The 8,438-nt window shown below is 38.7% G+C and overlaps 1 protein-coding gene across 1 annotated transcript in view; it reads left to right on the top strand.

Moving 5' to 3' along the window:
* The first annotated feature begins 440 nt into the window (after positions 1-440).
* EIF3H (eukaryotic translation initiation factor 3 subunit H) overlaps positions 441-8,438 on the top strand; it is a 68,542-nt gene continuing 60,544 nt past the window's right edge. Inside the window, exon 1 of the mRNA XM_014965665.1 lies at positions 441-605. The gene's annotated coding sequence lies outside the window, so the exon portion shown is untranslated. The remainder of the gene's footprint in view (positions 606-8,438) is intronic.

The following is an 8,438-nucleotide window of genomic DNA, read 5'->3' as shown; positions in this document are numbered from 1 at the left end:
TGAAGGTTAGTGCAACTGAAATTTGATGCATTTTGTGGGTTTTAAAAATTTCCTACCAGTTTCTACATAGTTACTTTCAAGGTGTTTTGATAGTTTCTTGTGCAATGTTTCCCTCAGGAAGGAGCCCCTAAAAGGTAGCTTTTAACAGTTAGAGCAACAAGGTAAAGTAAAAAAGATCAATATTTCATTTTAGAAGGATGTTGCAGAAAATTGGTTTAGAACTGCATTTTAACTATTCATATAATGGTATTTTTTTTATTTTCCTGTAATATTAGGATGGCCTCTAGTTCTTCAACCTGTATTAAAATTGCTCGTGTTTAAGCCAGTAGCTCATTTGGTTTGCAGGTCTAGTTTATGCAATGCTTCAGTAATTTAAAAATTCCAAATATATAGTTTAAGGACAAAAAACCCGTTTGCATAACATGGTTTTCTTGTCTTCGTGTTCTAGGTTGTATTAAAGATCATTAAACATTACCAAGAAGAAGGACAGGGGAATGAAGTGGTCCAGGGAGTGCTGCTGGGTCTTGTGGTGGATGACCGACTTGAAATCACGAACTGCTTCCCCTTCCCTCAGCACACAGAAGATGATGCAGACTTCGATGAAGGTAATGGTTACGGTTTTGCAAAACTTTAGGGTAAAAAAAAAAAAAATCCTGATGTGCAAAAAAGGTTTTTTTATTGTTTTTTCCCCCCACTGTGACCAAAAGCTTGTATGTGACTGTATTATATGGACACACTTACTTTAGAGTGAGACTGTCCACAAAGGAAGTTACATAAGTTTCTAGTCTGTAATCCATATAGCCTTTAAAGCTTTTTATGAAAATGGCTATGTGTGTATTATGTATGTATATATACATATGCATATACTCAGGTGTATAGATTGCCTCTCTGTAGATTTATTTGTATGTGTTAAGTACTCACTGAAAGCCTGGAGAGCAACGCTTTTTAAGTTTAAGAGGGACTGGTTAACTTGAAATCTGGGTGATATTTTTACTTCTCCAGGTGAGCTAGAAGTAGCATCGGTGGTTTCTATCTGTCTTGGTGTTTTCTTGCTGGTCCCAGTAATGTTTTGTTATTGCCACTGTAAGTCAGTATAATTGGCTTGACACAGAACGATATAAAACTTAAAAAGTAAACCCGAAAGGCTTAGAATTCTAATCTTGGTAATATGAATGTGTGTATGTTTAATCATACTAGTAGAAATGCTTTTTTGTTAGGGCATAAAGAGAGACAGTTTAACTTCAAGAGTAACTAAAGACACAATGTAGTCAAAGTGGTTGTGGCTGGAAGCACGAGTCTATCTAATTTTGATAATTCAGTATAAGCGAGATTGCTTAAAGTATAAACTGCTTTTTCTTGCTTATAATGAGGTTAGTTATTATTGAATTAATATTTTATCTTATTATAAGAGAATCTTCGACTCTGCCTTTGAAACAGAGGTCATTATAAGAATTCTTTGCAAGTTGATAAGGTTTCTTATCTGTTTATTGCTTCTGTTGTTGGATTGTACAATTTGCTGTATGAAAAAACCACCCACAAAACAGAAAGGAATCTTGATTGTCCTACATTAATACGGTGCTTGAGTCAGAACTATGTTTTACTGAAGTCTAAAAGATGTTTTAAAGATTCTTCCTTTTCTGGAGCTCTTCAAAGGATTGGAGTAATTACATTTTTAATTGGAGCCCATGCTTCAATTTTTTCTGTAGAAAATGGTTAAATTATTTCCATGTAGATGATAGGCAAGCAAAGAGTGAAATAAATTTCTTGGTTGGATTGATCTTACCATACATGACAATCATGCTGAAGCTGTAAGCCAGGGATCTTGTATGTAAGGTTCAACTATTTTTGCTTGGGAAAAACTTTATTTCAAGAAAGTGACTCTTGTTACCAGTTTTTCTTTTTCCAGCAAGTAGGCAATAGTCCTGGTATTAAAAAAGGTGCAAAAGGCAATGCTTATGGAGCTTCCCTCAACTGGATGTCTCAGCTTGTTGACCTTCTGTTCCCATGCTGCAGGCACAGAAGGAGTGAGCTGTAGCCGGAGAGGAAAGTGGATGTATCGCAGTGACACTAACACGTGCCTCTAGCAGTGACAGGGAACTTGCAGCCAGGTCATGGGAGCTTGCCCATGCTGAATCATGGAATCATTTAGGCTGGAAAAGATCTCTTAAGATCCAGTCCAGTCGTTAACCTAACACTGCCAAGTCCACCACTAAAGCATGTCCCTCGTTGCCACATCTACCCATCTTTTAAATACCTCCAGGGATGGTGATTCTGTTGCTTCCCTGGGCAGTCTGTTCCAATGCTTGACAACCTTCTCAGTGAAGAAATTTTTCCTAATATCCAACCTAAAGCTCCCCAGGTGCAACCTGAAACATCCTGTTGCTTGCTGCTTGGAATTAATATTTTATCTTATTATAAGAGAATCTTCGACTCTGCCTTTGAAACAGAGGTCATTATAAGAATTCTTTGCAAGTTGATAAGGTTTCTTATCTGTTTATTGCTTCTGTTGTTGGATTGTACAATTTGCTGTATGAAAAAACCACCCACAAAACAGAAAGGAATCTTGATTGTCCTACATTAATACGGTGCTTGAGTCAGAACTATGTTTTACTGAAGTCTAAAAGATGTTTTAAAGATTCTTCCTTTTCTGGAGCTCTTCAAAGGATTGGAGTAATTACATTTTTAATTGGAGCCCATGCTTCAATTTTTTCTGTAGAAAATGGTTAAATTATTTCCATGTAGATGATAGGCAAGCAAAGAGTGAAATAAATTTCTTGGTTGGATTGATCTTACCATACATGACAATCATGCTGAAGCTGTAAGCCAGGGATCTTGTATGTAAGGTTCAACTATTTTTGCTTGGGAAAAACTTTATTTCAAGAAAGTGACTCTTGTTACCAGTTTTTCTTTTTCCAGCAAGTAGGCAATAGTCCTGGTATTAAAAAAGGTGCAAAAGGCAATGCTTATGGAGCTTCCCTCAACTGGATGTCTCAGCTTGTTGACCTTCTGTTCCCATGCTGCAGGCACAGAAGGAGTGAGCTGTAGCCGGAGAGGAAAGTGGATGTATCGCAGTGACACTAACACGTGCCTCTAGCAGTGACAGGGAACTTGCAGCCAGGTCATGGGAGCTTGCCCATGCTGAATCATGGAATCATTTAGGCTGGAAAAGATCTCTTAAGATCCAGTCCAGTCGTTAACCTAACACTGCCAAGTCCACCACTAAAGCATGTCCCTCGTTGCCACATCTACCCATCTTTTAAATACCTCCAGGGATGGTGATTCTGTTGCTTCCCTGGGCAGTCTGTTCCAATGCTTGACAACCTTCTCAGTGAAGAAATTTTTCCTAATATCCAACCTAAAGCTCCCCAGGTGCAACCTGAAACATCCTGTTGCTTGCTGCTTGGAAAAGAGACCGACCCCCGCCTTGCTACAGCCTCCTTTCAGGTAGTTGAACCCTGTTAAGACAACCTCAACAGCCATTTTATATTGGTTTTCATCTTCCCTAGTCTCTGCCGTATGGGTCACAGAAAGGTTCTCTCTGTATTCTTCTCAATGAAATACAGTTAAACAGACTGAGCCATTCAGGAAACGCACAGTGCCCATGTTCATTCTGCATTCCCTTTCCTTAGGGCCTGGTCAGCCCTTTGACCTGTGTGGAGAGGCTGGGGAAGATGAAAACCCAAACAAAATGGCTCTTGAGGCTTCCAGCTGAGCATTAGATACCTTTTTAGGCTCTATATGGAGTGTCTTCTTTCTTGCCAATGTGAAAAAAAAATATTTTTTATAAATACTCCTTGTTTGTTTTCCCTGGAGCTATGTTTCCCTATGCAAACATCTGGCCAGATATTCAGATGATTCTATTTTTCTTTGAGATACAGATACTCCAGCAGAGAAATCTCTTGGTTTATGTCAGAACCTTAAAATTCAGGATGCTGAAACCTAAACCAAACAAGGCACCTCCCCCCACTAAGACTTGTATGTTACATCAGTATCACAGCTGACTTAATATGTTTGCACAAATTCAGGTCCAGAGACACGGAAGGAAAGAATAAAGGTGTTGGCACTTCAGTGCCTGAATCAGCCAGCATGATACTTGACGTTGTTCTCTTTGGTCAATGTTGTATTGTCTTTTCTTCTTGCTAGTGTGTGTCTATATATTGTAATTCTTTTTCCTCTTCTTGTCTAAGATTCTGTAGTAAGAACAATCCTGTGGAGATTGGAAGTTTCTGGGCCTGCAGAAAGCATTTCTTAGTGAACTTTGGTCATACTTGACCGTATGTTACTGCAGGGACTGTGTACTGGCTGAAGGGTCCTGCTCCCCAGCTGCCCCTTTCCTCATGAGAGGAAACGGGGAGGAACCACGGTGGGGTTATCAGTTGGCAGATTCCTAATCTGCTGTGCTGAGAATTGAATGAGTACACCCAAAAAATCACTTCTGTATCATTTTGCAAGAGCTTTAGGAACAGCTCACCTGAAAAATACTCATTTGCCTTGTGGTCTTGAGGTGATTGTTGTCAAAGGAATTGAATTTACGTGCAGGAGGGTGATACTTGAGCAAACAAACTATTGCATAATTGGCAAGAGACATTTAAACGAATGTTTTCCTTTTTAAACTGAGCAAATCTAATGTAAAACACATTTTTGAGGGTGCTAAGACAGTATCCTTAATTTGAACTTGAAATAGGTATGCCTGACATTTAAGAATCAGTTTGATGAAGCTGTATTTCTAACTTGTTAGCAACAACCATTTCTTCAGATATGCTTAGATATGCTTTTGTTACGGTCCCATTTTGTCTCTTCCTGCTAATGCCTGAGATTATATTAAGTTTTGACTATTTGCTGCAGCAGAATTACTTCAAAAAATGACATTTTTAATTTTAAAAAAACCTCACCCAAACCTGTTTTTTTAATGCAAGAACATTTTTTTAGTGCAGTTTGAATTGGACTGTTTCTAGAAACTACAGAAAACACAGGAAGTGTTTTCAGCTTCAAGTAATTCTTACTAGAAGTCTGGGAGGACTGTCTACCATTTATGAAGCCACAGGTGTTTTTCATCTTGGAAAGTTTCTCCTCCAGTGTCATCTTCCTATGATTCGTTTTACAAAGTGTAATTTTTTGGTAAGATTTTCCTGTCAGGGAAGTCTTAAACACCTAGGCTGGCCTGCTGCAGCACGAGATTTTTGGAGGGGGGGTGGGAGGGTTCAACCCTGCTCTATGTTAGAAATCTGTAGGTGAAGTTTAGTTGATGATGTGTGAGCTGGAGAGATGGAGGGAAATTGCAGAATGGAGGTATGTTGTTGAGTCTTCACTAAAAGATGCTTCAACACGAGTGTTTGATGTTTTGGGGCAGCACTCTGGACTTTTGGGCAAGCATTTACGTTTCAGATAACTGTGTTTCCTTGGTACTAGTGCACTTAAATCCTCATAGGTATTGAATTTATTTCTCAAAACACAGATCTTAAAATTGAAGAAGATACTTTCAGTTATCTTACGTGTACAACCCTTATTCCCATGCCCCCACTCCTGCCATCCTCCACCCGATGGATTCAACTCTTGGTAAAGATAATCAGTTTTCTGCTTTAAGGATTTTTGGCTTAGGCACGTCTGTGAAATGATGCAGTACCCCAGCTTGTCTTTGTGAGGGTAGTTTTCTGAGAATTACTTTTGCTTTAGGGCACTTCCAAGCTTTTGTCTGAGCACACTTTTGCTTTCTTTCAATTAAGGTTTACAAAAAAGGTGTGATGCATGAGGTATGTTTTCTTCCTAAGAAATAAATGTATTATTCTTGAATATAAATGGTGTCTCTAAGCAACACGTTAAGTTCAGTCCCTTGTACTTCATTATTTTTATCTTTAGTGCTGCTATTCATTGAGTAGCTCTTCTCTCTGTGTAAAGGAAATTTATATTCCTTTAATGGAAAACAACAGTTAAAAATGTAGGATACATCTTGTAATTCTTTATAGATCTTGTGAGACGTTATTTTGATAAGGTATTTTGAAACAGATATTATTTCAACCTGATATATTTTAGTACCTTACTTACAAAGCTGAGATAGTAAATTAGGTGCGGTGGTAATTATGCCAATAGAAACTTTGAGACAGTTATATAATTACACATCAAAATATGTTCTAGAAGGTCGTAACTTTTTGTTCTCTTACAACAGTGCAGAGTTTTCATTAGATTTCCTCTAAAATGCTTTGGATGAAAAGGTGATGCCGCCTTCTCCTCCCCACCCCTTCCTTTTTAGTTCTTACCTGAGAAGGTTAATTTTATTTTTCAATTTTCAGGTTAGAAGTATCTAGATGATTAAAGATTGTAATAGACATTTTTTTCTGTGCTGTAGGTTATTTAGTTGTATCATCAGTCAGTAACAACTAGAAATAACGTAGTGCAACATTTCCACAAAAGCACTCATAATTTTCTTTGTTTGTGACTTCTGTTTAACCTCAAATGAATGCAGTTGCATGTGGAGAAGCACATTGTAGCTCCTCTATAGTACTTCTTTTTGGGTTTTAATTGGCCAGAGGTAGCAGCAGTTCATACCACTGAGCCCTACCCTCCAGTGTTTTCAGTACAGTGACCTGTGATACGTGTTCCTTGCAGAAGCAGAGCTCAGGTAGCTAAAAAGAACATGCTTAGAAAAATTAATTTAAGAGGAGGTGACAAACTGAATCATGGAATGGTTAGAATTGGAAGGGACTGTTGAGCTGTTGCCTGCTGCAGCGAGATGGAAGCGAGTGTTGCCTGTGTTAGGGCCCTTTATTGGAGGATCTTCCTGAGGCTGCATTTCTTGAAGTGAAGCCTGTGGTCTGCTACACTGGTTTGACATTACTGGGGCTTCAAGGCCAAAGTCACACGAGTCTTTATGCTTTCCAGCATCCTGTGTCTCAGGTGTGGTAGTGTTGGGGCCATTTTGGCTTTTTATAAAGTATCTTAATAAAAAAGGCTACTATCTTCTACTTTTTTCTTTTATTAAGTTAATAGCATAGCTTCACAAACAACCTTCTGAGTACAACTGGAGAGGTAGTATGAACCCCAAAGGTGCTTGAAACCCCTAGATAGTCAAACCAGAATCTCCCAGGCAGTATGTATATACCTATATGGGCCTTATGGAGTATTTGAAGGTTGATTTCTTTTGATAGTACTTCTGTAGAAGTTGTGATGTGATTAAATCACAGCCCCCTAGCAGTGTTGATTCATCTCCTTTCTGCAAGGACTTCTGTCACAGCTACATTTTGTCACTTTTTTTTTGGTGAGAACAGCTTCCAGTTATTCCCATTTTAAATCTGCTGGTATTATAACTTAAAGGTTTATTGCTGTAGGCATATCTTTTATTTCTCTTGTATTGTTGCAGGACTTGAGCATGCTGTAACTGTGTTCTGAATAGGGACACACAACTTCAGCTGACAATTTTTTTCTGATTTTTTTTTTTTTTTTTTTTTTTTGTTTTTTTCTTTTTTTTTTGGATAGTAAACAGTTCATGGGGACCACACACAAATACTACGACAGAAGAGCTGTTATATTAAGTCTGTTGATTGGAGTCGATATTTAGCCCACTGCTTCGGTGTAAATTTTTTTTTTTTTTTTTTTTTTTTTTTTTTTTTTAGGTTTGTCCTCTTTAGGTATAACAGTTGTCAAAAATAGAGAAGGCCATGCGTATTGTCTTTTGTTGCAGGAAAATGTAATGTTTATGAAATGCAGAAAACTAATTATATGAAATTCAAGTTGTAAAGAATTCATGAAATACCTGGTAGACTTGGTAGGGATTAATTTGTAAGAGAAATTCAGATGATTTTGATAGAGGGTGGATGGTCACCTGTTAAACATGCCAATCAGTTTGTGCATGTTGTCTATTGTTTTGGGGTTTTTTTGTGGAATTTACCCATTGATAGAGAGGTTGGTTATTAGGTTTGCTTGGTTGTCATGTAATAAGATGTATCCCAAAATCAAGTTTCTTTAGTAAAGCTGCTAATCACACCTGTGTTATTTTGTACTTTACCTGTCACCGGTGTGAGTTCTTGATTGGTTTCCTGAAAGGAAACTAATATTGACACCGTTTGCATAATTGTAATGGTTCGGTGGAGTGGTGGGCGTGCGGCACGTTAAATGTGTGCACAAGTTTTCATACTGTGCAGACTTCTCTCTGCTGGAGGTTTTTGTCTTTATTGGTCAAAGAAATTCAGATGAAAGGCTACTTTTCACGGCACAGCCTGAAGTGCCCTGTGCGTGCGGATACGTGGACTCGTCTATATCAGATACGGCAATGTACTCCAAATTATGGGTTTGGAATACAAAGTCCTACGAAAAAGCGCTTTTAATTACCTGAGATGGAAGAGCGGAAGGCGCGGAGCCCGCCTGGGTTTCCTGCTGTCCCCGGGCTGCGGGGCGGCGGGCAGGGCGGCGGCCGGAGGATGCCCGGTAGAGGGCGCTCGCACCCA

This window comes from Calidris pugnax, unplaced genomic scaffold, assembly GCF_001431845.1.
Source record: "Calidris pugnax isolate Ruff unplaced genomic scaffold, ASM143184v1 scaffold41, whole genome shotgun sequence".
NCBI classification, from domain to species: Eukaryota; Metazoa; Chordata; class Aves; order Charadriiformes; family Scolopacidae; genus Calidris; species Calidris pugnax.
This window is presented reverse-complemented; position numbering and strand designations above follow the sequence as displayed.